This window comes from Lissotriton vulgaris, chromosome 1_1, assembly GCF_964263255.1.
Source record: "Lissotriton vulgaris chromosome 1_1, aLisVul1.2, whole genome shotgun sequence".
Classification (NCBI taxonomy): Eukaryota; Metazoa; Chordata; class Amphibia; order Caudata; family Salamandridae; genus Lissotriton; species Lissotriton vulgaris.
Genome location: NC_141685.1, coordinates 1,340,281,065 through 1,340,308,830, shown reverse-complemented (window position 1 = coordinate 1,340,308,830; position 27,766 = coordinate 1,340,281,065). Strand labels below are relative to the sequence as shown.

At 47.5% G+C, this 27,766-nt stretch overlaps 1 protein-coding gene across 5 annotated transcripts in view; it reads right to left on the bottom strand.

The window, feature by feature from the left end:
• The window catches only part of B4GALNT1 (beta-1,4-N-acetyl-galactosaminyltransferase 1), a 613,238-nt gene that overhangs the window by 440,242 nt on the left and 145,230 nt on the right, over positions 1–27,766 (bottom strand). Inside the window, exon 1 of one of the 5 annotated variants that reach the window (XM_086966477.1) lies at positions 5,374–5,591. The exons of 2 other annotated variants lie outside the window; for them this stretch is intronic. The gene's annotated coding sequence lies outside the window, so the exon portion shown is untranslated. Of the gene's footprint in view, positions 1–2,354; positions 2,479–4,198; positions 4,320–5,373; positions 5,592–27,766 lie in introns of those variants that run through there. 2 more of the 5 variants (XM_086966482.1, XM_086966489.1) reach the window with 2 other exon arrangements.

Genomic DNA, 27,766 nt, shown 5'->3' with positions numbered 1-27,766 from the left:
TAACATTCATAAAATAACATTCATACTATAACAGTACCAAACAAATAGCCTGCATAATGTAATCTGCCTGACCTAGCATGCGTGACCGAAAGTACATAATTGAACTTACCATTTAACATAATAAAATGCATACCATACCAGGCACTACATAACCTACATTACCTAAAACGCTTTATGTAACGACTATAATAAGCCAAACATAACTTCATAACCTGCATAGAAGCCATGCACGAAAACTTGCAGAAAAGGAGTACACAATGCAACATCCTTAACCAGGGCTTTGAAAGGGATGAGAAAAGTTGGAGTTCTCTGAAAGGGACACGGCCTAAGAATCCCTCCTAAGAGTTGTGGCGTGTATATTAAACATGTTATGGGTTGGAGATCAGTCAGAAGAACCCTGGGGGTTCGTACGGCCGCCTTTTTACAGACTCTATCAGCGAAATGGCGGCTGGTGACCTATAGGCCCTTAACCCCAGCACAACAGCATTTAAAACATGTATTAAAAAAAGCGTCAGAATGTGCTCACTCATTATGGACAAAGCGCATCTCTGCAGACGCAGCCATGCATGGTCAGTCATGAACTCCTATGGGCGCATATCTCCGGCTAGTTACCTCTCCTGTACTTATTCATTGCACTTAAAGCGGAGTTTTCTGGCCATCAGATTGGGTGTTTGGTGATTTTTAAAAGATCTGCCCACATGGCTGCGCACCTCGGAAGATCTAACATGTAGGGGTTGCGGCAAGACAACTGAAACGCTAGAGCACGTGGTTTGCTTATGCCCCGCACTTATGGCCCAACATAGACGCAAACTCAGAGCAGAGTGGAACAGGTTGGGTGTTCGGACCTGTAGACAGGCAATTATCACCTCTATGTGCCCAGAAAACATAGCTCTGAATATTGCCTTTACAACATATATTCGGGATGCACACCGCATCTTTACAGTAAATGCGAAAGGAGCAGTAATCCCCCGCCTTGTCCTGCCCAGTGGCCCAACCTAAGCTGCATCTTAGCCCTTAGTTTTTAGAAAAAAAGGAAAAAAAAAAAGGAAAAATAAAATTATGAGTTTTAGCTGTCATGTGTCAGTACATCAAATCCTTCTGCTCTTTTACTAAGTGTTATCGATGTCTATTACACAATTGTTTTAATTTTTAAGGTGCAATATAAATCGAGTAACAGGTGTCGATCGATTTTTACTGTTTAACTGTGGTAAAATATGTTTTGAAATGTTTTTATTACAATGTACCGATTTGTGGATTCAATTTGCAATGCTTTTAAGGATATTTTTCTTTAATCCAAATAAAGATTTTCTACTCCGGTTGAAGTATGTAGACTAAAACCCTGTGCTTCCTTCCCACAGCTACAGGCCAACCAGTATTTTGATGCCTCTCTCTGACCGTCCAGTTATTACATCCAGATGTACCACACAGTAATGGACATACACCTGTTGGCTTTGCCAAGGCTTGACAGCAGTTTCAGGACAAGGAGTAACGACGATTTTGTTGTGACTAATTTTGAATTGAAAAGTTTCCGCTTTGAAAATGTGACACTGCGAAATAACCATTATAATGCCTGTGGAAGCAGTAGTCATGTTCAGGGTGGCTCACTCATTCGCTCTCTCTCCCTTTCCATCACACTCACTCACTTTCTCTCCCTTTCCTTTCCTTTCCTTTGCAACCTGTGTTAGACCCGTGTGCCCTTTTACTCCACACCTCTTTCTGAGACCCCAGTCTGTATATCTTGGCCTCATTTATTTCTGCTTCAGCACACTCTTTTCACTCTCTCCTTCATCGGCCCCCCTACACACAGAGTAAACCCATTCTCCTGTGAGGTCTGCATTTTGTTTTACTTTCATCCTGTTAGTTTGTTGTATATTGTGTATCTCCTTAAAACAGAATCACATATTACAATTGACCCAATTTCCACTGCTCTGTACGATTCGCAGAGAGGCCAAGGATTGCATGGGCATGTATTCTGAACACCTTTATGACCCACTGACAGACGGTGAGAAACTCGCACTGCCCGTGGCTTGAACTCCAGAGTACTCAGTTGTGGCGCACTAGAAACACCCCCCTCCACACACACAACTTGAACTGCCACTCAGACGACTCGGTTCATACTACGCACTATGCAAGAGTGAAATCCTGCGCACACAAAAAAAAAACCACAGAAATGTAGAAAAAGCAAGCAATCTTAGGGAAGGGCATATCACAGCCCGACAGCAACACCTCACGCCACATGCGTAGAATGACGCCTGCCAGCGCTTGGCAGTTCCACACGCTGAGCAGACACCGCGGCTGCCTGTGTCTTACAATGAGCCCCTCGCCCTCCCCTGGACGCAAGCGCTGCCTCCTACCTCACTGAGGCAAGGCTCGTCGCGGCGCTCCACTCCGGCTTCCAAGAAGCAGGGTGGATATTCGGATCGCTAGTCTTGGTTTTATGCAGGGAGTTGGCCGTGCGCTTTCCTCCGATGCACCCTGTGTTAGAGCAGTGCTTAGGATGGAAAAGGAGAAGCGAGATACGTGCACAATTGATGGGGAGTGTCCTCGATGCGGGCATGCACAACATCAGCCTTTTCTTCTTCAAGTGTAAAAGTGCCCTCGAGGCAGGGTTGGGTTAGGATTGAAAATGGGCCCGGGCACGCAAAAAAAAAAAAATCGGCCCACATTTGGATAATCACTCCTCAAATCACTGCTATGGCGTAATCATATAAAAAAAAACTTTAGGGGGGGGGGGGGTTAAAAATAAATGCACGCGTTAGTTTACAGTGGTGAAACAAGTTAGGTCACTTCTTCTCAGGCCCCCTGCCCCCGCTCAGTATGTGCACACATTAGTGGGCCGGCCAGCGAGACAAAGGGAGTGACACCTCTTGCCTGTTTGGGAGTGACACCTCTTGCCTGTTGCTAAACGGAGGTAATGAGCGCCCATCTGCCTCAAGAAAGGCCACTCAGACACCTACTGGGCCGCTGGCTGTATTCAAAGAATGGAGACAGTGCCCAAATGGCCACCCCAGACATCTAAAAAAAAAAGAGGCCCACAGCAGCACTCGGACACCGGCCCCTCGGGCATTGCCCGAATGCCTGTGTTACCAATCCGACGCTGCCGCGAGCCCTTTGGCCAAGTTCGGCTCCTAGGTGCAGCCGTGCAGGGCGTAATTAGTATGTTGTTTTACATGGTTTATGTAGCGGGAACTTGGCCCAGGCAGGTAATACGTTTTACATGAGAAGCAGACGTTTTACTTTAGTTTTTATGGCATGGGTAGATTTTAGTGATTTGCTGAGAACTACGGGATGTTCTGCCGTTGCTGGGATTTCAATTTTCACCTCCCTGTGCCATAAAAATTAAAAAGGATGCTGTCATGTAGAACTTGGGCTACATATGTAAAGCGCTTTAATGCCCTCCTGCCCAGCCCGTGCTAACTGCAAAAAACGAGTTCCAATTGTGCCTTGAACTTGGCCGAAGGGCGTTAGGCGCTGTGACAGACAATGGCGCTGCACCCGTACACTCTAACTGAGCGTGACCCTTCCAGTGTCGGGAGCTCTGGCTGTTAAGGCACATCTCTTCACTCCTGTAGCTGTCAGATAGAATGTAAGGCTTCAGGAGCAACCTGCCTCTGGAATACAGGGGCCACTAACTGTCGCGCGCCCACACCCCAGAGCCTGCCCCTAGCATCACAGCATGCCAGTAGGAGTACTGGTACTCCCTTCACACAACCAGAAGTCCCGGTGCTCAACACTGAGTCCTGCCTGTTTTATAGATTTATTTAATGCATTTTTATATAGCGCAGACTTTACCCGAAGGTGTCAGAGCGCTGTACAATAGAACCAGTTAAGTTACATGAGAAAAATGTTACAAACTAGAATGTTACAAAACTAAACCGGAGAGGTAAGGCCTGTGTACAACCATAGAAGGCAATAACACGATATCACACACAAGCAAGCAAGGGAGAGGAATGTACACGAAAATATTACAAATTTACAACGATGAACGGACTTCCTAGAGGGGTTTGAGAATGAAGGTATTAGTTCTGAAAGTGTCTTTGGAAAGAGAAGAGATTTAAGGTCAGCTTTGACGATCCTGATAGAGGTGGTGGCATTGTTACTCAGTACCGGTACGTTCCGGCTCATTTAAAGCGCTGGTTTAGGGTGAATATTCAGACCCCGAATGGGCGTCCAGGACACACTAAAAAGGAAAACTTACTTTCCACAGCAGAGTCGGGGACCTGGCTGGCCACCTGAAGTCCGTCGTGTATGTGCGGGTAGCGGCTTCCAGGCGACTCACACCTCATTTACATGCGAAATCATTCTAGCACCCCGGAGCCCCACCTCCCTTCCACCCCCGCACATGCACAAACATGGCCGTTTTTACACCCACACAAATCTCTGTTGTTGATTCTCATGTGGGTCGTCATGTTATAAGGAGGGAGCGGGGAGCATGCTGGGGGATCCGGGTCCTATGCCAAGCGCGAGCAGAGCATCGGCAAGCGCGCACTTAGGACCCGTCCCCCCGGCCCCCGGCCCCCGCCCCCTACCTGATCTAGATAGGGGCGGCCGGTCCGCCCCAATGGGCGACCGGCCGCTTATCACTTCCAGGGTGGGAGGACGCACTTCCGGTGCGACAGAGGGCGGAGCCTGGTGACCTATTTAGGCGCTAGGGGCAGGGACCCCGGCCTCTCCCTCCTCTGTTGCACCGGATCGTGGCGGCCTCCCAGAAGCGTTCCTCTCCTTCAACCCCCCCTTTGTTTAGTTTTAAACTCCCACCCACCCGTCCCTTTAGCTCAGTGGATTTGAGGGGCGTGTTGCGGTAGAAAGACCTTGGGACAGTACAATTGACCGACGGAATGGACGGGAGTCCGCCTTGCGCACTCCCTAGGCTAGCACTGAGGGAGGAGACGGTAAGCTCTCCGCTGTGAAATAGGGCCCCGGCTGGGGAGGCTAGGGCGACAGGTTACGAGCCTCCTGGGTTCCTGGTCAGCCTAGTGGTCGGAGGGTGGGCCCCTGGAGAAGGCGGACAAGGATCAGAGGTTGGGGGCTCACCCCTCATGGTGCGCAGGTAGGTTTCACCTCGCGTGGATGCACGGCAGGGAAGAGGGGAGCCGGAAGCCCCCTTAGTGCTGGAGGATTAGAATCTTAATCTGGCGGAAGAAGATCAGGAAGTCAAGAATAAAATTGTGTTGATAACTGTATGTAATGAATTTGAAATGCCTTGTCATGTTTATGAAATGTCTAAATATTAAACATGGCCGTTTTTACACCCACACAAATCTCTGTTGTTGATTCTCATGTGGGTCGTCATGTTATAAGGAGGGAGCGGGGAGCATGCTGGGGGATCCGGGTCCTATGGGCGTCCAGGACACACTAAAAAGGAAAACTTACTTTCCACAGCAGAGTCGGGGACCTGGCTGGCCACCTGAAGTCCGTCGTGTATGTGCGGGTAGCGGCTTCCAGGCGACTCACACCTCATTGACATGCGAAATCATTCTAGCACCCCGGAGCCCCACCTCCCTTCCACCCCCGCACATGCACACAGAGGCTGAGGCGACACCCGCCAGGCTGTCTGCATTGTGTGATCCTAGTTACCGTTAACACACGGTGTGAATCTGGCACTCCGAGCAGGGAGCTGCCTAGAAATTAGGTTAATTAATAATCTGCAGTATGACTATGAAAGCAATTTGAGTGGCAGCGCCGAACGTAATACATAGTTGGAAGGTGATTCATTTGAGCTCAGTGGGTGGGGGGAGGGGTCAGAAACAAGTGGCTCTTGTTTCCTTCTCATCTTTGGGACGCGGGGTCCAGTGCAGTCTTCCTCTCCGCGGCTCTCATGTAGGGGTGCGTGGTCCCGGGCACTCCATCCAGCACCGACATTCACATTCCCCCTTTACAAATGCGGGGGATCCTGTGTTAATGACTTCATTTCCCAGTGCCCCGTTTCCCACATCTACAATGACGATGCCAAATGCTGGGACATATATATATATATATGTCCCAGCATTTAGCAGCGTCTCCGTCATTGTAGATGTGGGAAAGGGGCACACCAGCTTCTCACAAATTTGCCAGATTACTATCACCACTACTGTTTATATGTACCTATCACCCAAAGTGCTCCGTGTCCGCCATGGTATTTACCAGGACTAGGACTTTACAAGACCCAAAACAAAAATAAAAGAAAGGTTACGTTTATAAGGAAGTCCGATTGGCTATACATGACTCGGGCAACAGGAATCATCCAGGATACACCCAGACTCCCCTGACCAATCACTATGCTAAAGGCAGCGTTGTGATTGGTCTAAGCGTCGTGGTTCAGCGCTCAAACTGGGACTGGGGGCCAGGCAATGTTCTCCACCCAGGTTGTAATGCAGACTGCGTGGATATCATGCCAAGTGTGCAAGACTTTTTGGCCGGTCCGAAAGGGCAGGTCAAACATACATGCGCACTTGGTGGGTAAACCACTCCTCCCCTGTCCTGCTCGGAGAGCAGAGGAGCCCTGCTTGCCCCAGCCGCAATGCAGCAGGAACAAAAAACATGATAATAACATTGAGTTATTATCATTTTATTTTTCCTTTAGTTACACTGCTTGAAAGCAGTGGGCCGATGCTCCTCCGCCTTAGCGGAGGAGCCGTCACATTAGACTTGTGAGAGCTAATTTTGAAGCCTTCTTAATGCTCTTTACTCACTGCGTGTTCCTAGGAAAATTAAATTCATTTTGTCGCCGTTCTCATTCTTCCTTAATGGCTAAATGATAGTGTGAAGTTTACAAAGAAGAACCATTTAATTGGGACATAAGAATGCCATTTTTATTCAATTAACTATGAATTAGAAAATACTGCGGACACTTTATCCTAATAGGTTACTGCCATTGTTCTTTGTACTATGAAACATCTAACTCTGTAATAATATCTATAAAACCATCTCCCTGAATGTATTACAGCCTGTATTAAGAAAGTGCAGTGCTACTCTTCTTCTAAAAGTTATTTCAGTTGAGCTGTGAGGTCAAAAGGGCTGCAGCCAGTGTTCGATGTGAAAGGCAGGTCACTGAGCAGAATTACAACTGCTGCTTAAACAAAAGCTAGCCTTTCAGCTCTTTTTCTTGACCCTCAAATGTTTTCAGTCATTAGCTGATAAGGTGACATTGATGGCAGTATATTAGAGGCTAGGCTAAAGTCCATTACAAGAAAGCAGGAATTTATGTGTCTGTTATCCCACATTCTGAGCTGAAACCTATTATAGGAGTGGCAAGTTAAATTGCTCAAAATCTTTTTTCCAGACAATGTAAACGCTGGAAATTGCCCGACCAATTTTCACATTGTTTCATATTTTATCATGCGCCTGTCACCACTGAATATCTTTTATAACGTGGAGCAATTGAGCAAGGTTTTCAAATAGTATAGGGAAAGAACAATAGTATGGCGTGTATTTAAGGAATCAAACACCATCACTGCAGAGTTCTGGTATTTCATAAAGGGACTTGACCTCATTCTCATTTCGCGATATGGTCACAGAGCTCCTTGGCGAACAGCAGATGAAGAGGGCTGACCACGTAAGGACTCAAAATCTGAGGGTCCCTTCAAGGGATACTTTGCTTTTTGTTGCCGCCCACCACAGCACGAGGCAGGGGTCAGCCTTCTTCAGCTATTGGTGCTCTTCACTGTACGAGACAGCGTTTCTTGTACAACTCTTCAAAACAAGCATTTGCAATGCAATAGGTCTCGCATTTGCGAGAATTTAAGCTATTGATTGGCATTATAAATGACAATGCCTTTGATTTATATGTTTTGAGAATTAACACATAAATAAAAGGCTTTGTCATGTACAATGCCAATAGCTCAAGCTCTTGTAAATGCGAGACCTAGTCAAAGAAGCGACCGCCATTGTTTCGGGCTGCTTAGAAAGTGAAAGCACACATGGCGCGCTGAATGTTGAAGGACACGCATAAGCTTAGACAAGCGGTACTTAAAAATTGGCACCTTTTGGAGGACTTGGAATGTCCTTTCCCCCGTCCAATTTTTGCCTACAAAAAGAACAGGAGTTTGGGACAACAAATTGTGAGAGCTGATCTCCCGAAGTCCCAACCAAAACATGATCTTCTGGCCTTGTGGGACATGAAACCAATAGAAGGGCACCACAAGTGTGGGAATTGTGTTTCATGTGGTATCACTATTGAAGGGACTGAGTTTCAACACCAGGGAGTGAAGTGGAAACATCTTGGTTTCTCGAACTGTAAAACCAAAAATGTAATTTACGTTATCATTTGCCCTTGCCGGAAGATCTATATTGGCAAAACAAACCAGCAGGTCAACCTTCGTATAGGCCAACACAGGTCCAGAATAAAGAAGAAATACTCACGGCCCCCATGGGTGAACACTTTGTCGAAATGTCCCATAATGAAAACGACTTTAGATGGTCTGTACTCTATACAATGAACAACGTACAGCGCCCTACTGACACTGACAGGATGCTACTTGAGAAAGAAGCATACCTAATTCTGAAATTTAACTGCATAATGACTGGCTTAAATAATATGTCAGAATTGTCAAGGATTTGAGGTTTGGGGTCCTACTGCCTGAATGTAAATGCTTAGGCTGCAGGAACTTCCTGCAATAAGCAGAAACCATTTATGTATCATTTGCTTTCTGCTATTAGAATGAAGAGTGTGGAATTAAAACTTCAATTATCAATTATGTCATACAGCGAGCGACGCTTGTAACCATCAAACAATACTATGGGTATTTGAACAACTTCGTGTGATTCACAGTCGCACTCATAAAGCGCCTCAAAACTTCAGCTCCCATAATGCACCTATTGCAACAGCGGTCCGTTTTGTATACATCTGAAAATGGCCGCCGGCTCCACAAACGATTAGCAAGTGATCGAGGAGCATCGGCTGTATGGAGCAGAGCAGATCGCACTAACAGGTATCACAACACGATCGAGCTAGCCCAACTTGTGTTTGGTTTAAACTTTAATGGCGACTTATCCCATATTACGTTTCTCTCCTCAGAGAGTGATTGATTTATCCCAAAATCGGAACTCGCGAAGTATAAAGAAAGGCGAGCCTGATACACGTGTAGTCCCGGCCGGGGCCACAGACGGGGGCGAGAGGCTTTACCTCGTTCTTGATTAAAACAGGTAGGGAAGTCTTTGAGACCTTTTAATAATGTTACACGAACAATGCACTAACGAGTGCATTGTTTAAATAGGGAAACAAGGCCATCGCTAATGACAAGATGAAGTAACCCACCTGCATTAATACAGCGGATTACACGCCAGGTATGACGTGCATACAGTGCATAGTAAAACAACTAAAATGCTTACCGATATGTACAAGGTTGCTAAAAGCACGTTACGTGTTTCTGTTTAAATAGGATTAAAGCAAAACAGATACAGATATTCCTCCGTCCCCCCCTTTTTGCAGCACAAGCCCGCTTAGACGGAGGTATGAACTCCATGTTTATTTCAATAAGTTGTTCCAATGTTTTATGAGTATTTCCTACAAACGTGGACAATATGTTGTTCATCCCTAGATTCTTTAATAAAAAGATGTTCCACCTGAGATCTGAAAAAGAGTGCATCCATCAATAGAAGATACTACAGGTCATCCATATAGGAATACAGGTAGATATATACCTTATCCAAACAGTGTGGTTTAGAGAAGAGGCCAATAGGTTGTCATTAAAACTTCGTTTTTTTGCATCCTAAACAGACGATTAACAGAGCCCTGATGACGGTTCGGGGAGTCATGGCCCGAACTTGAAACGCGTCGGCAAACCCATCAAGAGCCAATTATTACATCTAGTGTCGTGTTGATAAAGTGATACGTGTTTTGTTGCTCTTGTTATGAATCAGTTCGTTTTTTTAGAAAAATAATTGTGACTATAGAAATGGTGCAGTGTATTGCAAAGTAGATCAACCGATATTTGCATTATTTGTTGGATGTTTCATTGATGTTACTTTCTTGGATATTTTTGTAATGTTTTATGTTAAATGTTGATTTAGTAATACTGTAAGTAATCTTTTGTATTGTGTATTCTTTTTTGCCATTAGAAACATTTTTGTATGAAATTATATGACTAAGAGGTATAAATAAATATACCGGACCAAATTTAATGAAATTGTTTATTTGGCCCTATCTGAAATTATATTACAAGTAGTCTGAGAATGGGGCACTTTTGTGTGTGTAGAATGTTGAAGGAAAGCATGTCGTGCCTGCAGTAGGAGAAACTATTTAGAGAAAATAGTGCTTACAGACTAAACAGGCATTTGCAATGCAATAGGTCTCGCATTATGAAAGTTTGAGCTATTGGTCTTGTAAATGACAATTTTTTTATTTATGTGTTGGTTTTGAAAATAGCTAAATTAATAGCTTTGTCATTTACAATGCCAATAGTTATAACGTTCGCAAATGGGACACCTATAGCATTTGTAATGCAACATGTTTTGTAATACGTGACTTGGATGTATTGATATTACAAATTACAATAGCTTTTAATTTTTGAAAAAAAAATTAATACTTAAATAAAAGTGATTGTAATTTATAATGGCAATAGCTTAAACTTTTGTGAAGATTATGTTCAGTGTATTTTATTGTGATGAAAATCCAAGAACAGAAATGAAATATTAACATCTTTTTGTGACATTTGTAATAAAGCTTGAAACATTGAGAGAACATATTTGAACCAGTTGTTGTTCAATGGTTGCAGAGATTGATGCTGTGATGGCGCTGAGTGATGCAGGGGTTGCGCTGAGTGATGCAGGGGTTGCGCTGAGTGATGCAGGGGTTGCGCTGAGTGATGCAGGGGTTGCCCTGAGTGATGCAGGGGTTGCCCTGAGTGATGCAGGGGTTGCCCTGAGTGATGCAGGGGTTGCCCTGAGTGATGCAGGGGTTGCCCTGAGTGATGCAGGGGTTGCCCTGAGTGATGCAGGGGTTGCCCTGAGTGATGCAGGGGTTGTGCTGAGTGATGCAGGGGTTGTGCTGAGTGATGCAGGGATTGCCCTGAGTGAGCAGGGGTTGCGCTGAGTGATGCAGGGGTTGCGCTGAGTGATGCAGGGGTTGCGCTGAGTGATGCAGGGGTTGCGCTGAGTGATGCAGGGGTTGCACTGAGTGATGCAGGGGTTGCACTGAGTGATGCAGGGGTTGCACTGAGTGATGCAGGGGTTGCTCTGAGTGATGCAGGGGTTGCGCTGAGTGATGCAGGGGTTGCGCTGAGTGATGCAGGGGTTGCGCTGAGTGATGCAGGGGTTGCGCTGAGTGATGCAGGGGTTGCACTGAGTGATGCAGGGTTTGCGCTGAGTGATGCAGGGGTTGCGCTGAGTGATGCAGGGGTTGCGCTGAGTGATGCAGGGGTTGCGCTGAGTGATGCAGGGGTTGCGCTGAGTGATGCTGGGGTTGCGCTGAGTGATGCTGGGGTCGCGCTGAGTGATGCTGCGCTGAGTGATGCTGCGCTGGGTGATGCATGGGTTGCGCTGAGTGATGCAGGGGTTGCGCTGAGTGATGCAGGGGTTGCGCTGAGTGATGCAGGGGTTGCGCTGAGTGATGCAGGGGTTGCGCTGAGTGATGCTGGGGTTGCGCTGAGTGATGCTGGGGTCGCGCTGAGTGATGCTGCGCTGAGTGATGCTGCGCTGGGTGATGCAGGGGTTGCGCTGAGTGATGCAGGGGTTGCGCTGAGTGATGCAGGGGTTGCGCTGAGTGATGCAGGGGTTGCCTGAGTGATGCAGGGGTTGCCCTGAGTGATGCAGGGGTTGCCCTGAGTGATGCAGGGGTTGCACTGAGTGATGCATGGGTTGCGCTGAGTGATGCATGGGTTGCGCTGAGTGATGCAGGGGTTGCGCTGAGTGATGCAGGGGTTGCGCTGAGTGATGCAGGGGTTGCCTGAGTGATGCAGGGGTTGCCCTGAGTGATGCAGGGGTTGCACTGAGTGATGCATGGGTTGCGCTGAGTGATGCAGGGGTTGCCCTGAGTGATGCAGGGGTTGCGCTGAGTGATGCAGGGGTTGCGCTGAGTGATGCAGGGGTTATACTGAGTGATGCAGGGGTTGCGCTGAGTGATGTAGGGGTTGCCCTGAGTGATGCAGGGGTTGCGCTGAGTGATGCATGGGTTGCGCTGAGTGATGCATGGGTTGCGCTGAGTGATGCAGGGGTTGCGCTGAGTGATGCAGGGGTTGTGCTGAGTGATGCAGGGGTTGCGCTGAGTGATGCAGGGGTTGCGCTGAGTGATGCAGGGGTTGCGCTGAGTGATGCAGGGGTTGCGCTGAGTGATGCTGGGGTTGCGCTGAGTGATGCTGGGGTTGCAAGGGAAAAAGGAGTGTAACAGAGGGCAGAAAAACAAGGGAAAAACGAGTCTAACAGAGGGCAGAAGAGCACAAAAAACGAGTCTAACAGAGGGCAGAAGGGCAGAAAAACGCGCCCGCGAAATAAAATTAAATAAACGCGGCCGGGAAATGAAATTAAAAGCGGCCGGGAAATGCGCATTCCTTTGTACTGAAGCAGGGGGCGGGGGAGCGGATGCCTTTGAAGTTAAGCTCATGGCCTTGCCAAACGAAAATTGCCTGTGAAATAAGAGCTGCTTGTGTCCAGAATGGCACAGTAATTGAATAAAAAGAAAGTAAAAAAAAAAAAAAAACAGGTGGGGGTATAACGTTGCCAAGGTAATAAATCGTCTTTGATTCGTACTGCCAACGACACAGGGCCGGATCCCTAGGAAGCCTTTGCTATAATTATAAAATCAAGTTTCAACATAGATAACGACCCCATCCTACCCTTAAACGCGACCAATTATTATGCACCTCTCAGAGCAAAATCCACAAAAAGCTGCTGCGCAGTGTGCCGACATACGTGTATAACCTAAAGTGCCCCCACCGCACGTGGACCCAAGTGTGAAAGGACTAGCCGCCCGTTCTGATCATAGCAAGATGGCCCGTTCAATAGTTGTTCAAAAAAGCACCATTGTTGGGTAATCTACACCCGAAAGTACGCAGGGATGTCACACTCTCTTCTTGGCACCTGAGAACTTTGAAGTGCCAGGTCGCTAGAGCAAGCGGTCAGGGGCCATGGTGCAATTAAGTGTTTGGATTGTGGCAAGCTGCGTGTAGGACAGTTTAAAGTGCAGGTCTGTGGAACAATACATCAACGAAAAAACTTAAAGTGCTGGATAGTGGGTGAAATGGCTACTGTATCCTGCTTTTTCAACCACGTCCAGAGATCTGAAAGGCAAAAGCAGGGGCATGCACGGTGCTCCGTTTTAGGTGTTGGCACTTGTGGCGCATTACAACATGATCACAAAGCAATGGCTGAAGGGGGCTGACCGTAAGTAGGGAGCTCAAGGGGCTGGGCCAGAAGCCCACTGTATGTTAAAACAAAAAAAATCTTGGCTACATTAGTATATTAAAGCAAGACCGACCAGCTTTGGCGTGCGGGCAGAATCAGACACTGACACACAATCACATGTCAGAGAGACACACACACAGACAGACACATACTCAGAGGCACACACACCATCCCCTTCCACGACAACAGTCTTGCAGAGCAGCAGACCTTGAAGAATGAGATCTCATTAAGGTGATGTCAGTGCCCAGTAAATAAACACGGCCCGGATGTCAGGTGGGACGATTGTTCTTAAACTGCTGGTAACCTGCGCATTTGTCCCCAGTAGCAGCAGATTGCAAAGGAGTTGACTCACTGCGCAGCAGCTCTCGGAGGGCTGGAAAGATCAACGGCAGAGTCCAGAAATCAATTACGAGGCTATTGTTCAGAGCGATGGTTTTAATAAAAGTACAGCGTCGCCAGCCTCTTCCTTGTCCTCAAGAATGCCCGAAGCGGAGGGAGCGGGTTTCTTTTGTTACGCAAGGGGCACTGGAAGAGGGCACTTTGAGTTAATGAATGAAGGAAGGCTCCCAGCCCTCCAGGCGGGAAGGGGAAGTGGGGCCGAGGTGAGGGGTATTGATTTACACATATCAATAGAACAGGTTTTACGAACAAGGTGAGAAGCTCCCCCTGCTTACACAAAGGGGCTTGTGGGAGGAGCTGGGGGGCCGTGGGTGCACGCTCAGCGGGGAGGGGTCTAGGGAACAAAGATGTGTGGGGGAGAGCAGATACCCAACAAACCGAAACTGCCCCTCCCACACCGCAACCCGACCACCCTCCCTGCACAGGTTTCGATCGCTTCGGGGAGCTACCCTGCCCTGCCAGGGACAGCACCAGCCAAAACAGGCGGGTTTTAAAGTGAGCTATAAGACACCGGAAAAAAAAAAGTTGGAGCTATTGGCATTGTAAATGACTTTTCCTTTTATTTATGTTTTGGTTTTTAAAATATAAATAAAAGGCATTATCATTTACAATGCCATTAGCTCAAACTCGTGGAAATGAGAGAACTATGGCATTGCAAATGCTTGATTACACTGGTTATGTGGTTTGCACTTCCGATGTTGTGAGGTTTGTGTAAAAATGGGTGCAATTACTCATTTTAAGCTAGTGATGTGTACTCCTACTATAAATTGCAGTAGTGGAACATTCTGCATTTCGACTCGATGGCGCCTGCTCTAGCACCATTCCAGGAGGCGAAGTTAAAAGGAATCAGCGGATTAGTTAAAGACAAATGTGCACAGGATAGTGCTAAGTGCACTGGAGTGCTAACCTCTTCACACAGTGCACTTGTGGAAGTGACGGCTCGGCCCGTTTTGGGAGACTGGAATTTTGCCTATAATAGAAGGTGGCATGGCGTTATGACCGCATCAGTGGTCTGTAAATAACAGGCAAAATGTGTGTCATATTGCAACCAGAATTATGGTAGTAATGTCTCGGACAGCTGGAGTGCGGGCTGGGGGAGGGGGTGAGACAGCACGGACAACAGGAGTGCGGGTAGGGGGAGTGAAAAGACACGGACAACGGAGTGAGAGTGGGGGGAGGAGGGGTGAGAAGGCACATACAATTGAGTGCAGGCGATGTGAGAAAGAAAAAAAAAGCATTTCCGTAACCTTCCTTCGCTCGATCATGTTCTGCACTGTTTAGAAGTGATGATGAAAGAAAGGAACTACACGCGACCTACCATATGGAGAGGGAGGAGGGCTGCCTACTGCAACAGATGGAGAGTGAGAGCAATTAGGGGGGATCTAAGGAAGGGTGGGCCGGGACTTTGGCGAACGATGGGGGAGCGGATCCTTTGAAGCACGGCCTCACGGCCGTAACAGCAGGGATGTAATTAGGGGGAGGAGAAGTCGCGCTTGGGTGAATACCTGAGGCCAAGCTGCCCGTGGGAGTGAGTCTGATGGCTGTGATAGAAGCGCGGTCACGAGCACGTGCACTTCTACAAATCCGGCTCGTAAAAAGTCATTTGTGGGTGGACGGCAATAGGTCTCTCTACGCGAGACCTAAAAAGACTCACCATGTAACAACTGAAGTAGAAGGGCCAGTCCTCAAGGGAGGTTACAAATGAAGACAAGGCAGTACTAAGGAGGGACTAACAAGCCTACTAACAAATCAGAAGCCAGCATTTACGAAGGACAATGACACAAGCCAATGACAAATATGGGCAAAGAGTGAGCGGGGCTTCTATTCCATACTCCAATAACAGATGGCTCGCAGAGCAGCGCATGCGCTGCCTAGGCTCGACCTAAAAAGATGCCTACTTCAGTGCAGGGCTGGTAGCCTAATCTCTGCTTTTGTACAGGCTTTTATTATTAGTGCATTTTTCTTTACTTCTGGCATGGGGATTTTGTACTTTTTATTGCAAACATGTGTACACCACCTTTAGCCAGTGTCATGTTTACTTTATATTTATTTTACCCTTTCAACGCCAAATGCATTGGTTACACAAAATTGACTGCAGCTTCGTCAGGCTAGATTTTTTTTCTTTAGAGATCCGCTGTGAACTCATCTTGAAAATGTTCCAGTATTGGGTCCTTCTTGAAACTCCTCAGCTCACACTCGGTGGTGATGCGGACATAGGCTAGCACGTGGGCATTGAGGGGGACAGCACATGTGGCGAAGCCAAGTCTAGTGCTCCAGTGTTAGTCCCTGCAACCCGCAGCTCTGTGTCAGTGCAGCAGAGGAGGCTTACCTGCAGCCAAAAGGACATATGTGCAGCTCTGGCTGTGGCTGAAGAAAAGGTGCATGCCTTCAATGTCTTTGTTTTGTTGTTGCAGTTTTATATAGCGCAAACTCGACCTGAAAGTATTGAAGCCTTTTACATGAGCACGAGTTACATTACTCAAGGGTACATTCTCTTTTTGTTAAGTTATGTTACTCAAGGACACGTTCATTTTTAGGTCAAGCGTGGGCACGCATGCGCTGCTCTGCGAGGCATACTGTATTCAGGTAGCAACTTGAACTTCCGCTCACTCTACGCCCATACTTTTCATTGGCTTGTTTCATTGTCCATTATAAACTGTGGCTGTTCATTGGTCAAAAGGCGTTGTAATCCCTCCTTAGTACTGTTAGGACACGAAGACCGTAGATCCCCTTTCTTCTTTCATGAGAGCAAGTACAGGCAGGAATATGCTGTTACGCGCTGCTTGTATTATGTCTCCCAGAATGCCCTGGGGGAGACGCACGTGAACCGAAAGACACTGGAGGTTGTAGGCCAATCACAGAGACTGAGGAGGCTCTTATACCTCCCCCTCCAAGATGGCGGCGCTTGGTTTTCCTAGCTTCAGTCCTTTGGCGTGTTTTCATGTTTGGACCGTGAACCTGCCCTGTTCCGCTAAGCGAGTGGCTGAACATCGCTTCCCTGTGAATACTCCTGAACTTCTACCAATTATCCTTTTTGTGATTCGCTGCATTACGCCGATCAGCGAGGAGTGTCTGGACATCGCGACTCCTCCCTTCATTGCCTCCACCTTCCCCGTCACCTCCATGACTCTTGACCGGGAGTTTCGTTTCGCGCTCGGAAGCGCTTCCACGAAACAGACTTTGTGCTTGGATTCGGCAGCGCGAGAAAGCGGCTGCCTTTTCTATATTTTGGTTCCTTTTTCCCTGGAAACGCGAGGTAGCGTTTTCTACCATTGACTATTGTACTTGGAACTCGGAAGAACGTGAGAACGTGTTTCTTCTTAAAATACATTCATCTTTATTTTTGGAACATTCTTTTTACCCGGAGCTAACAGAGTAAAGGAAAGCTTTCGGGGACTCTGTTGCCTTACCGTTCATTTACTTTGGAGAGAGACCTACAGACTCTTGCTTGAGCAGTATCCTTTTTTTTGTTGTTTGAGTGCTACTGTGTGCTCATTGACTTCTTTTGAGTTTATTTAACACTAAGGTCAGGTAAGCGTGTGACAGCATATTTCTTCTATGGTAATGTGTAAGCTAGTGATAAGACTTACAAATCTTTGCATGTTATTGAATCCTTTCTTTTGTTCTTGTCTTTTCTATCTTCTGCAGGGAACGGTGTACTATTGACGTTTGGGTCTCTGCCAGACCTCCCCTTTCTTCTTTAGACCTTGGTTTTGGTCTCTCTCTTTTCCTAGGATAGTACCCATCCCCTTGTGTTGTGTATCATGGAGGAGGGTATATCTTGGGGAAGGGGATTGACACTGTCTACGCTTCTGAGGAGTCTGGTTTCTGCCTGGACACTGGTCTACGCCCGACAAGTACCGCCTTGTCTCATTTTGTAATCTCCCATGGTGGCACCCCATGTTACGTGTGTTGTTACTCAGTAGACTTTAATTACAGCCTCTGAGCACTATATTCTCAAACTAGCAGCCCGTCCCGACGTTGTCCGGGTATGAATTGCTGCCGGCCAGTAGTATATTGTTTAGTAGGATTTCGTTTTGATAGCATTTCTTATCTGTGACAGGCCTGTGAAACGCTCCGATTCACAGTGCACTGCTGATGCACTCAAGAGTGCGCGTTCAGTAGTGTTGAACTCGAGTTTCCCTACTTTATTTTTCCTTGCAATATTATATAGAGCAAACTCGACAACACGGCATGAGCACAATTTACATTACAGAAGAACACATTCATTTGTGGTAGGCACGGGGAGAAAAGCGATTTGCCTGGAATCACAGGATGTTGAGCTGATGCCGAGATTCGAACTTAGCTCCCCAGCTCTAAAGTTCGCAATTCTAAAACTTGTGGCGGGAGGTGTGTCTAAATGTGTATGTTGGTGCTGGCCATCAATGAGAGAGACCTGTGCATTTTTCAAATGGGTGGTGAAGAAATATGAGTATGTTGCTGGAGATGTGGGCCGCCGTGCCACCAATGTACTTACCGGGGGAGGGTAAACACGCATTATTCCGCAACTTTCTTTCCCCATACCATCACTCCACATACTTTCATTATGAAAGTACCATGACTCCGCAATGCCATTATAACGCATGGCATTTTATATGCTTTTACCACTCATACACTCATACATTTACAACGAAATTCGTTGTAAATGCATGAATGATAAAAGCATGTTTTTTTATGTTTGGATAAGGTAAGTATGGGTATAGGGGTATATGTTTTGGGGTGTTTGGGTATTTTAAGGGTTCTGATATAGTTTTGGGTTATGGGGTACAGGTGTAGTTTTAGGGTTTAGGGATAGGTATGGGTTTTGGGGTATAGGGGTATTTTGGGGTTCAGGTGTAGGTTTGGGTTTTGGGGTACAGGTTTATTTTTAGGGTTCAGGGCTAGGTTTGGGTTTTGGGGTACAGGGGTATTTTTAGGGTTATGGGGTAGGTTTGGGTTTTGGGGTACAGGGTTATTTTAAGGGTTCAGGGCTAGGTTTGGGTTTGGAGTACAGAGTATTTTAGGGTTCAGGGGTAGGTTTGGGTTTTGGGGTACAGTGGTATTTTTAGGGTTCAGAACTAGGTTTGAGTTTTGGGGTACGAGAGTATTTTTAGGGTTCAGGGGTAGGTTTAGGTTTTGAGGTACATGGGTATTTATAGGGTTCAGGGCTAGGTTTGGGTTTTGGGGTACAGGGGTATTTTTAGGGTTCAGGGGTAGGTTTGGGTTTTGGGGTACAGTGGTATTTTTAGGGTTCAGGGCTAGGTTTGGGTTTTGGGGTACAGGGGTATTTTTAGGGTTCAGGGGTAGGTTTAGGTTTTGAGGTACAGGGGTATTTATAGGGTTCAGGGCTAGGTTTGAGTTTTGGGGTACAGGGGTAATTTTTAGGGTTTAGGGATAGGTTTGGGTTTTGGGGTACAGGGTATATTTATAGGGCTAAAATGGGTTAGTGTTTAAGGTTGTTGGGGTATTTTAAGGAGTAAGGGTGGGTTATGATTGTGGGGTGCAGGGGTATTTAAAGGGAGCAGGGTGGGATTAGCACACGATATGAGACATGGCATGAAGGGCGGAACGTACCACACGCCCCCAGCATTTATCCCGCCCCCAGCACACGCCCACAGCAGAACGCAGACACGCCCACAAGGGACTACTTTGCTGGCATGGTTCTTTTACCTTTTAAATGTATATGGTGGGCATCTGCAGAGCCTATGTCCTTCTGCTGCAAATGCCCTTTCCAACGCTGTATTGGGTGTTGTGATTGGTGCTGTGGTTCCTGAGATTACCCGCCTCAAAGGTTTGGGCTCTCTATTATATTAGTATAGATAGATAGCTTCGTCCTAACTCTTTTTTTTTCTTTTTTTACGGGTGCTGGCATTTGCAATGCAATAGATCTTGCAATTGTGAGAGTTTGCGCTATTGGCATTGTAAATGACAATGCCTTTTATTTATCTGCTTTGAAAACAACACATAAATAACAAGCATTCACAATGCAATAGGTCTCGCAGCATTAAAGTTTCAGTTACTGGAATTGTAAATGAAAATGCTTTGCATTATTATTATTTTTTTAATTTGCAATTGGTATATAAACATTGTTTGTGAATGGTTAGCTGATGTGGTGGTGTCCCCGAGTGATGTGGTGGTGTCCCCGAATGATGTGGTGGTGTCCCCGAGTGATGTGGTGGTGTCCCTGAGTGATGTGGTGGTGTCCCTGAGTGATGTGGTGGTGTCCCCGAGTGATGTGGTGGTGTCCCCGAGTGATGTGGTGGTGTCCCTGAGTGACGTGGTGGTGTCCCCGAGTGATGTGGTGGTGTCCCCGAGTGATGTGGTGGTGTCCCTGAGTGATGTGGTGGTGTCCCCGAGTGATGTGGTGGTGTCCCTGAGTGACGTGGTGGTACCCCTGAGTGGTGTCCCCGAGTGATGTGGTGGTGTCCCCGAGTGATGTGGTGGTGTCCCTGAGTGACGTGGTGGTGTCCCCGAGTGATGTGGTGGTGTCCCCGAGTGATGTGGTGGTGGTGTCCCCGAGTGATGAGTGGTGGTGTCCCCGAGTGATGAGTGGTGGTGTCCCCGAGTGATGAGTGGTGGTGTCCCCGAATGACGTGGTGGTACCCCGAGTGGTGTCTCTGAGTGATGTGGTGGTGTCCCCGAGTGATGTGGTGGTGTCCCCGAGTGATGTGGTGGTGTCCCCGGGTGACGTGGTGGTACCCCTGAGTGGTGTCTCTGAGTGATGTGGTGATGTCCCCGAGTGATGTGGTGGTGTCCCCGAGTGATGTGGTGGTGTCCCCGAGTGATGTGGCTCACTGGTTAGAGGCGGCAGACCCGGAAGCAGAGGACGGCCCGGGACCAGGGTTCAATTCCCGATGCGGCAGGGTCGGGAACCAGGGTCAGCGGACTCGATAATTCTCGCCTCGGTGCCTACTCTAACCAGGGATCACACTCGGCAACTCTGGGCATTAGCTTGCCTCATCTCCACAACGGCCCCCCACAAACGCCGGGGATGCCTGGTTTCACCTTGGAGATACCCAGGAGGGAACATCTCACAGGGAAAGCCAGGACGGGTTCCCCAGCGGTCTATAGCGCCAGGACGCCTACGGGTAGCAGTGCGCTTTACAAGACACACACATTTACATTTACATGTGGTGGTGGTGTCCCCGAGTGATGAGTGGTGGTGTCCCCGAGTGATGTGGTGATGTCCCCGAGTGATGTGGTGGTGTCCCCGAGTAATGTGGTGGTGTCCCTGAGTGACGTGGTGGTGTCCCTGAGTGACGTGGTGGTACCCCTGAGTGGTGAGGGTGAGGGTGTGAGGGTGAGAGGGTTGTGAGGGTGAGGGGTGTGAGGCTGTAAGGGCGAGTGAGCGAGTGTGAGGGTGAGTGGGTGTTAGGGTGACGGGGTGAGTGTGAGGAGGGGGAAGAGACATGCGCTGTTTTACCCTAGCCAATACATCTCCGTAAAGAGTGCCCCACCCCACACTTAAATGTAAGTAAAAGTTCTAGGCATCGAGTGAAAAATTGGTCTTGCTTTATTTTTCATTTATTTTTCCTGGTAGCATATTTGCTTTGGTTGAATGCGGACCCAGGGGCTATCGTAAGATGTTCTTATATGCATATGAGTCGTTTGAATGTGGTGCAGCATAGGTAGTACATGATATGATCATCGTTGGTAGCCATGGGATAAGCATGTGGCCAGCCAAAGGGTAACGCTGTCAGATTTCCTTTACCCTAATGATAATGAAGTGCGATGCCCTTTTAGCAAAATAAGAGGTGAAATAATTAGATGGTAGTACTGTCCCCACTAATGTCTGAAAGTACTAATGCATGCATGACATGGCAAACAAAACCTATTCTGTGGTATGAATACATTAATCTTTCTTGTTTTTTCCAAAAAGCATATTTAATGCACCTTTATTATTTCGCTCTGGACACGGAGGCTGAGATTTAGAGTGGCTTGGGGCGCTTGCAAGTGGTGCACTGCCTAGCGAAGAAGCACGAATGAGCCACGGTTTAAGTGAGGGAATCCTAGTTTCTGAAAAGCAGAAGGAATCCACTGGTGTATTCTTGTGAGGCAGGACTGCAAAGTGGCAATCAATAACAGATGGGTGTCATACGCACAAATAGTGAACTACAACTCAGTGAGAGGTGACAGTGAGGTGAAAGCTCACAGAGATGTCATGCACGGGGTTAAATAGCACGGATGATGGGGTGTTACCTTTAAGAATCCTGCAAGTAAGGGGCTGGGGGGAGGGTCGTAGTTTCAGTGAATATAAATTGAGATCTTTCCAAAGGGAAACAAGGAAGACTGGTTTCCTAAATGGGCCCTTTGTGTACACGTGCCTAGTGCGTATGTTCAGTGTGTGGAGAGGGTCAGGTTATGCCTGGTCTGATCCTCCTGCTGTGTACGGTTTAGTGACAGATGGGATCTTGTTACAGTGTTTACGTCGTAGCTGTCCGTGTAAAAAGTGATACTGGGGAGTTTGAGGTTATGTGCCAGGCCGATGCTGGCAGCGGGTAGCTGAAGCCGAGAATGCACTGCAGCCAGCACTTGCTGTGGTGGGACTGGTGAATGCCTATATGTCCTTTGGTGCGCCCTGTGAAGGACAACTGTCCTTGGTAAGAAAGAAAGGCCTAGCTAAAGCACAGGACTACGAGCAGTTACGTTTAGGACTTTGAGGGATACTAAAAGTTTCCCGGCTGGGAATCCATTAATGCAGAATTTTACAATGGTAAAGGAGGGCATTGCAGCGTCAAGTACGTTACAACTCTGCTACTATACAGTTTGTTTCAGTTTAACTGTACATAGTTTCTTTGTATTCAGTTGGGTGGCAGTGTAAAAAGCAGCCCTACTATGCAAGTGCGTTGGTCCACACTTAATTGTTTAGACTCATGCATGAGCTTGTATGCAATAATCACGATTGTTTACTCAGTATTCTGTATCAAAACTGCAGAGCATTTTAAATAGTGTGTTTAACCCCTTCGCTGCGGCGGCTATTCCGCCGCAGCGCTAAGGGGGTGGGGCGGTCACGCGGCGGTCCTGTGCTTGTGACGGAACTGCTCCGTCACGGCTCGCGGGTGAGCTGTGCTTGTAACGGAACGGTTCCGTCACGAACGCGCCCGCTCAATGGAACGCGCCGCGCAGGCGCGCCGAGCGGGCCGTGACGGAACCGTTCCGTCACTAGCACAGCTCAACCGAGGCTTGTGACGGAACGGTTCCGTCACAAGCATGCAAGGGGCTATAGGGACCGGATCCCCCAGCATGCTCCACGCCCTCCCATCACCCACCCAATAATTAAACTTGAGATTTGGTGGGTGTCAAAAAACGGCCATGTTTAATATTCACACAACATAAACATGACGAAGTATTATTATTAAAGTTATTAAACATTGCAAATCAGAACACCGAATTAAAACTGTACATTATCATGTTCAATAATCACACAGAATGACATTATCCCCCCAGCACCAAGGGGCCCTCGGGCTATGCTCTCCCCAGGAAGCGATGCCCACGCGAGGTGGAACCCACCTACGTCATAGAGTGATGGGCCCCAGCCCTCGTAACCTTGTCCGCCATTTCCAGGGCACCACCACTCCTCCACCAGGTTGACCAGGGACCCAGGAGGCTCGTACCTGTCGCCCTAGCCTCCCCAACCGGTGGTCTCCATCCCCCTGTGAAGAGCTTACCCTCTCTCCCCTCAGTGCTGGCCTAAGGGAGTGCTCAAAGGTGGACTCCCGTCTATGCCATCTATCAAGATCAGTGTTCGAATGTCTCTTTTCCGCCACAAGGGCGACTAGGGGCCATAGGTCCGACGCCCTCCCCCCCCTCCAATAGATGCAGCACAAAAGACCAGATTCCATTGATCCATGCGTCCATGCCAATGTACGACAAGTGCACTCCGTCCTGCAAGAGGTGGGGGCAGAAGGTGCGAGCAAGTCCGTGCGCAGGCGAGGAAAGAGGCCGACCGAATTGCGAAAGTGACCTATATAGGTCACGGCCTCTGACCCCGCCTGCGCCGGAAACGCGTCACCGCTCCCCCGGAAGGACTTCCCCTACCCGGTCGCCTCCCATAGGGTGGACGACCGGCTACCCTGCACGAATGGGGTGCGTGGGCCGGGGGGCCGGCCCCTAAAGGCGGGCTCATCTAGCCTCGCCCTTAGTAGGACATAGGACACTGAAAGAACTAGAAGGTGGGTGTGACACTTTCCTGTGTTCTTGGTTTACGTTTTACTTCTACAGGGGAGTACTGGCGTTTTGGTTTAGAGACACTTTGTAAATTATTTCATGTGATTAAAAGTGCAGTGAGGACTGATCTCTGAAGCGATTGGTAAACGTCATAGAAGGGTCAAAGTCTAACCTTTAGTTTACCTTTAGTTTAAGCTATTGGCATTGTAAATGGCTGTCTTATTTATGTTTTAAAAACCAGAATATAAATAAAAGTCATTGTCATTTACAATGCCAATAGCTCAAACTCGCGTAAATGCGAGACCTATTACATTGCAGATGCTGGTTTCAAATTGAATGAAACATGTTAAATTCAACTGCCGTGTGTTAAAGTGTATGAGAGGATAATGCTGTGGAACATAAAGTGTGATGGTTGTGTGCTCAAGTGGTGTTGGCAATTGGTGAGTGGAGATGAGTGTAAAGTAAAGTCAGCCTCAGATATGTTGGAATACTGCAAATATTTTTTATTATAAAATGTTTATTTTCGATTTAACAAATAAATATACAATAATGCATTTATTTGCTAAAACAGCAATAACTTCATAATATCCAATCAAATCGTATTTTAAAAATGTAATGGTCAATATATATGCAAAATTGGATTTCCCACAACACTTCCATAGTATCGTCCGAGTGGCCTAAAAATATACATTTTCATTTTCAAGTTAAATGAAAACAAATGCTGAAGGAACAACAGCTGTGTTACATAATCGAGAAGTTGAAAGGCAAGCGCCCCCATACTCCCACCGCCTTAAATACAGGGAAGCGGGTGAACCTTATCCGAAAAAAAAGTTTACAACTTCAGCAGACATTTTTGTTTCAGGGTGTTTGGTATGATCAGTGCTCAGATAATTGTATGTATAACTTGTAGCTAAAAAGTTACTGTGCATCCCAAACCCTACACGCCTCATGTACCCTTCTTGATAGCGTTCAGCAGCCTAAACTACACCCGACCACTGCGGGGCTTCATACCCTATACTCTGCAGTCCACACCCCCTATTATCTGCGATCCACTGACCCACAGACCTATTATCTGCAATCCACTGACCCACAGACCTATTATCTGCAATCCACTGACCCACAGACCTATTATCTGCGATCCACTGACCCACAGACCTATTATCTGCGATCCACTGACCCACAACCCATATTATCTGCGATCCAAACACACCCACCAGTATCCAGGCCCAAACACACCCACCAGTACCCAGGTCCTGCGAGTGTCTCACGTCAATGTTTATGCACTAATCCCACAGCCCAGAGGAATTCTCCAGCACCCAACCCAGCCACACACACACGCCCAAGTATCTACTCGCCGCTCTTGGGTTTAGTTTCTCCCGCGGGCCCGGTCGAGCCGGCCCTGGGCTAGGTTTTGCTGATAGTGCTGCTGTCCATGTCGGCTGCGACGGCTGGGCTCAGGGGCATGGACGGGGGCGCCGGAGGAGGGAGCGGAACATGGGAGGTGCTGGAGGACACCGAGGCTCATGGCGTTCGGGCACTGCGGGAGGGACCACACCTCAGGCACCATGAAGACATCCGTGAGCGTGCGCGCGACCAAATCCGCGCGTGGCCAGCTCTTGTCGCTCCCTCTCCCATTCAGAATGCTGGGCGCATGCCCAGCTCTTGTCTCCATTTGTTGGCTGAAACGATTGCTATAGTTCTCTGCCGAGAACGCGCTTTGCGCGTCTCTAAGCCGAGACTTAAAAAGCATTGTTATTTACAATAACAATAGCTCAAACTCTCATAAATGTGAGACCTATTGCATTGCAAATGCTTGTTTGGTAGGTTACGTTACTCAAGGACACATTCACTTTTAGGGCTTGCGTTGCACTGCTCACGCAGGCGAGAGCCCTTTTGTCCAGGGTTTCAAAACGGTGCCTGGAATCGCACATGCTTGTGCATGTGCTTTTCCTTTTGGCTTCCGCTATTGGGCTTTGAACACGGAATAGGCCAAAGGCGGGTGCATTGCTCTGCCCATGGCCTATTGGTGTCTGTTAGGCTCACCAAAGCCCATGTGATTTCAATTATCGTGCCCAGACATGGGCGCGATAATTGAAAACATATGGCGCGCTGTGGCTTGCGGGCGTGTTTTTTTGTTTTTACATTTTTCTGCCGTGCTGAAGCAAATATGCTCAGCTTGTTTTACAAACACTTCAAATGTTGCTTTTTTTTTCAGTATGCATTTCAACGTGGTTTGCCCAGGATCACACAGTTTCAGTCATGTGAGGGAGCTGCGATTAGAGCTGGGGGTTCAAGGCTAAGTTTCCCATTTATCCCTAAATGAATCCATGCAGAGTTCCTCCCTTGTATTTGTCCCAAGGGTATGAAAATATGTTAAAACCTACTTGCATATATGGTGCCTGACAGGACTTTGTAACGGGATGTGTGAGTACACCAACGTGCTTGTGTAAAAACATCTGTCGGTAGTAACTATCGCTGTTACAGCTTTGCGCCCAAAAATGTCACAGCTCGTTTAAAGAAACGAGTGGGGCTGCGACGGCCAGCGGTCGTTCGTAGCACCAGGTAGGTAGTGCTCCTGTCGGCCATTGGCCGACGGGAGCACGAAACGGGTTATACAAACAAGAATACTGTTTTCTTTTGCATGCTTATTTGGGATTGCGCTGCCTATGTTTTTGCAATTAATTAGAATATGTTTGTGCCTTCGTCACTATGACACTGTCGTTACCCCCAGGGTGTGTATATTTTTTTTAGCCTGCAACATTGCCCTTTTGAGTGCAACAACCAATTTATGACATGCCAGTCTCTGACTCACCCTCCCAAACTTCTGTTTGTATTTTCTGTTATTTCTGACTCTAAACCCAACTCTGAGGTCACGTGCCTCAGATGCACCTCTGAACTGGCCGGCATGGTAGCATTGAAATGCAATTCCTGTACTCCATGCAGGAAAGGATTCTGTGGTGCGAGTGTAACAAACTATTTCCAAGGACATGGCTATCTCTCTAAGATGGATGCCACCTCACCACATTTGTATTTGAAGCATTTATCGTTGGTATATTATCACAATGTCATCTTGGTAGCAGAAGTCACAGGCTGTTTCAACATTGTGTGTGTGTCCTGTCATCACAGGTTCATTGCTCCTGGTAGAAGCAGTATGTGTCCACTTGCAAGTGGTTTAGTCTCGATTCAGCTGCAGTCTTCTACCCTGCTGCAGGTGCGACTCCTTCCTCCGGTCAACGCCCTCCCATAACAACATGTTAGGGACTGCACAAGCCAGTTATCCCAGTGTTTAATTAAACTTTAACTGTGGTTCTGCTTATCAAAGAGGAGAGCACCAGACACCAGCTACAAGGCACTGAGCAAGAACTCCAGGCACGCCCATTCAATCCCACAATCTGTCTATTAATGACACACACACCTGCCCTTGCAGCCCATAAATCCAACCAGACGACAAGTCCCGCAGCAAAAAACAACAGAACCACAAACACACCGCTGACCTTACAGCCCATAAACCCAACCAGGAACACAAACACACTGCTGTACTTACAGCCCATAAACCCAAATAAACACAGGTCCCACAGCAAAGAACAGCAGAACCACAAACACACCACTGACCTTGCAGCCCATAAACCCAACCAGACACAGGTCTAGGTTGAAATCATCAATATGGAGGGAGGATGTACTCGGCCCCAGTGGGGCTGCAGGACTTTCCTTAATCTGCCACAGATATTCGACAGCACTTGACAAAAAACAAAGGAAACACGTTTGACAGCCATCATTACGAGTAAATATTAGCGGAAAAAGATGTACAATATATAATTCTGCTGCATGGTCTGAGCATTCCACTAGAAAAGTCAGCAACAAAGAGAGTTTACAGCAAATGCACCAATGCAATGCAATGCAAGTA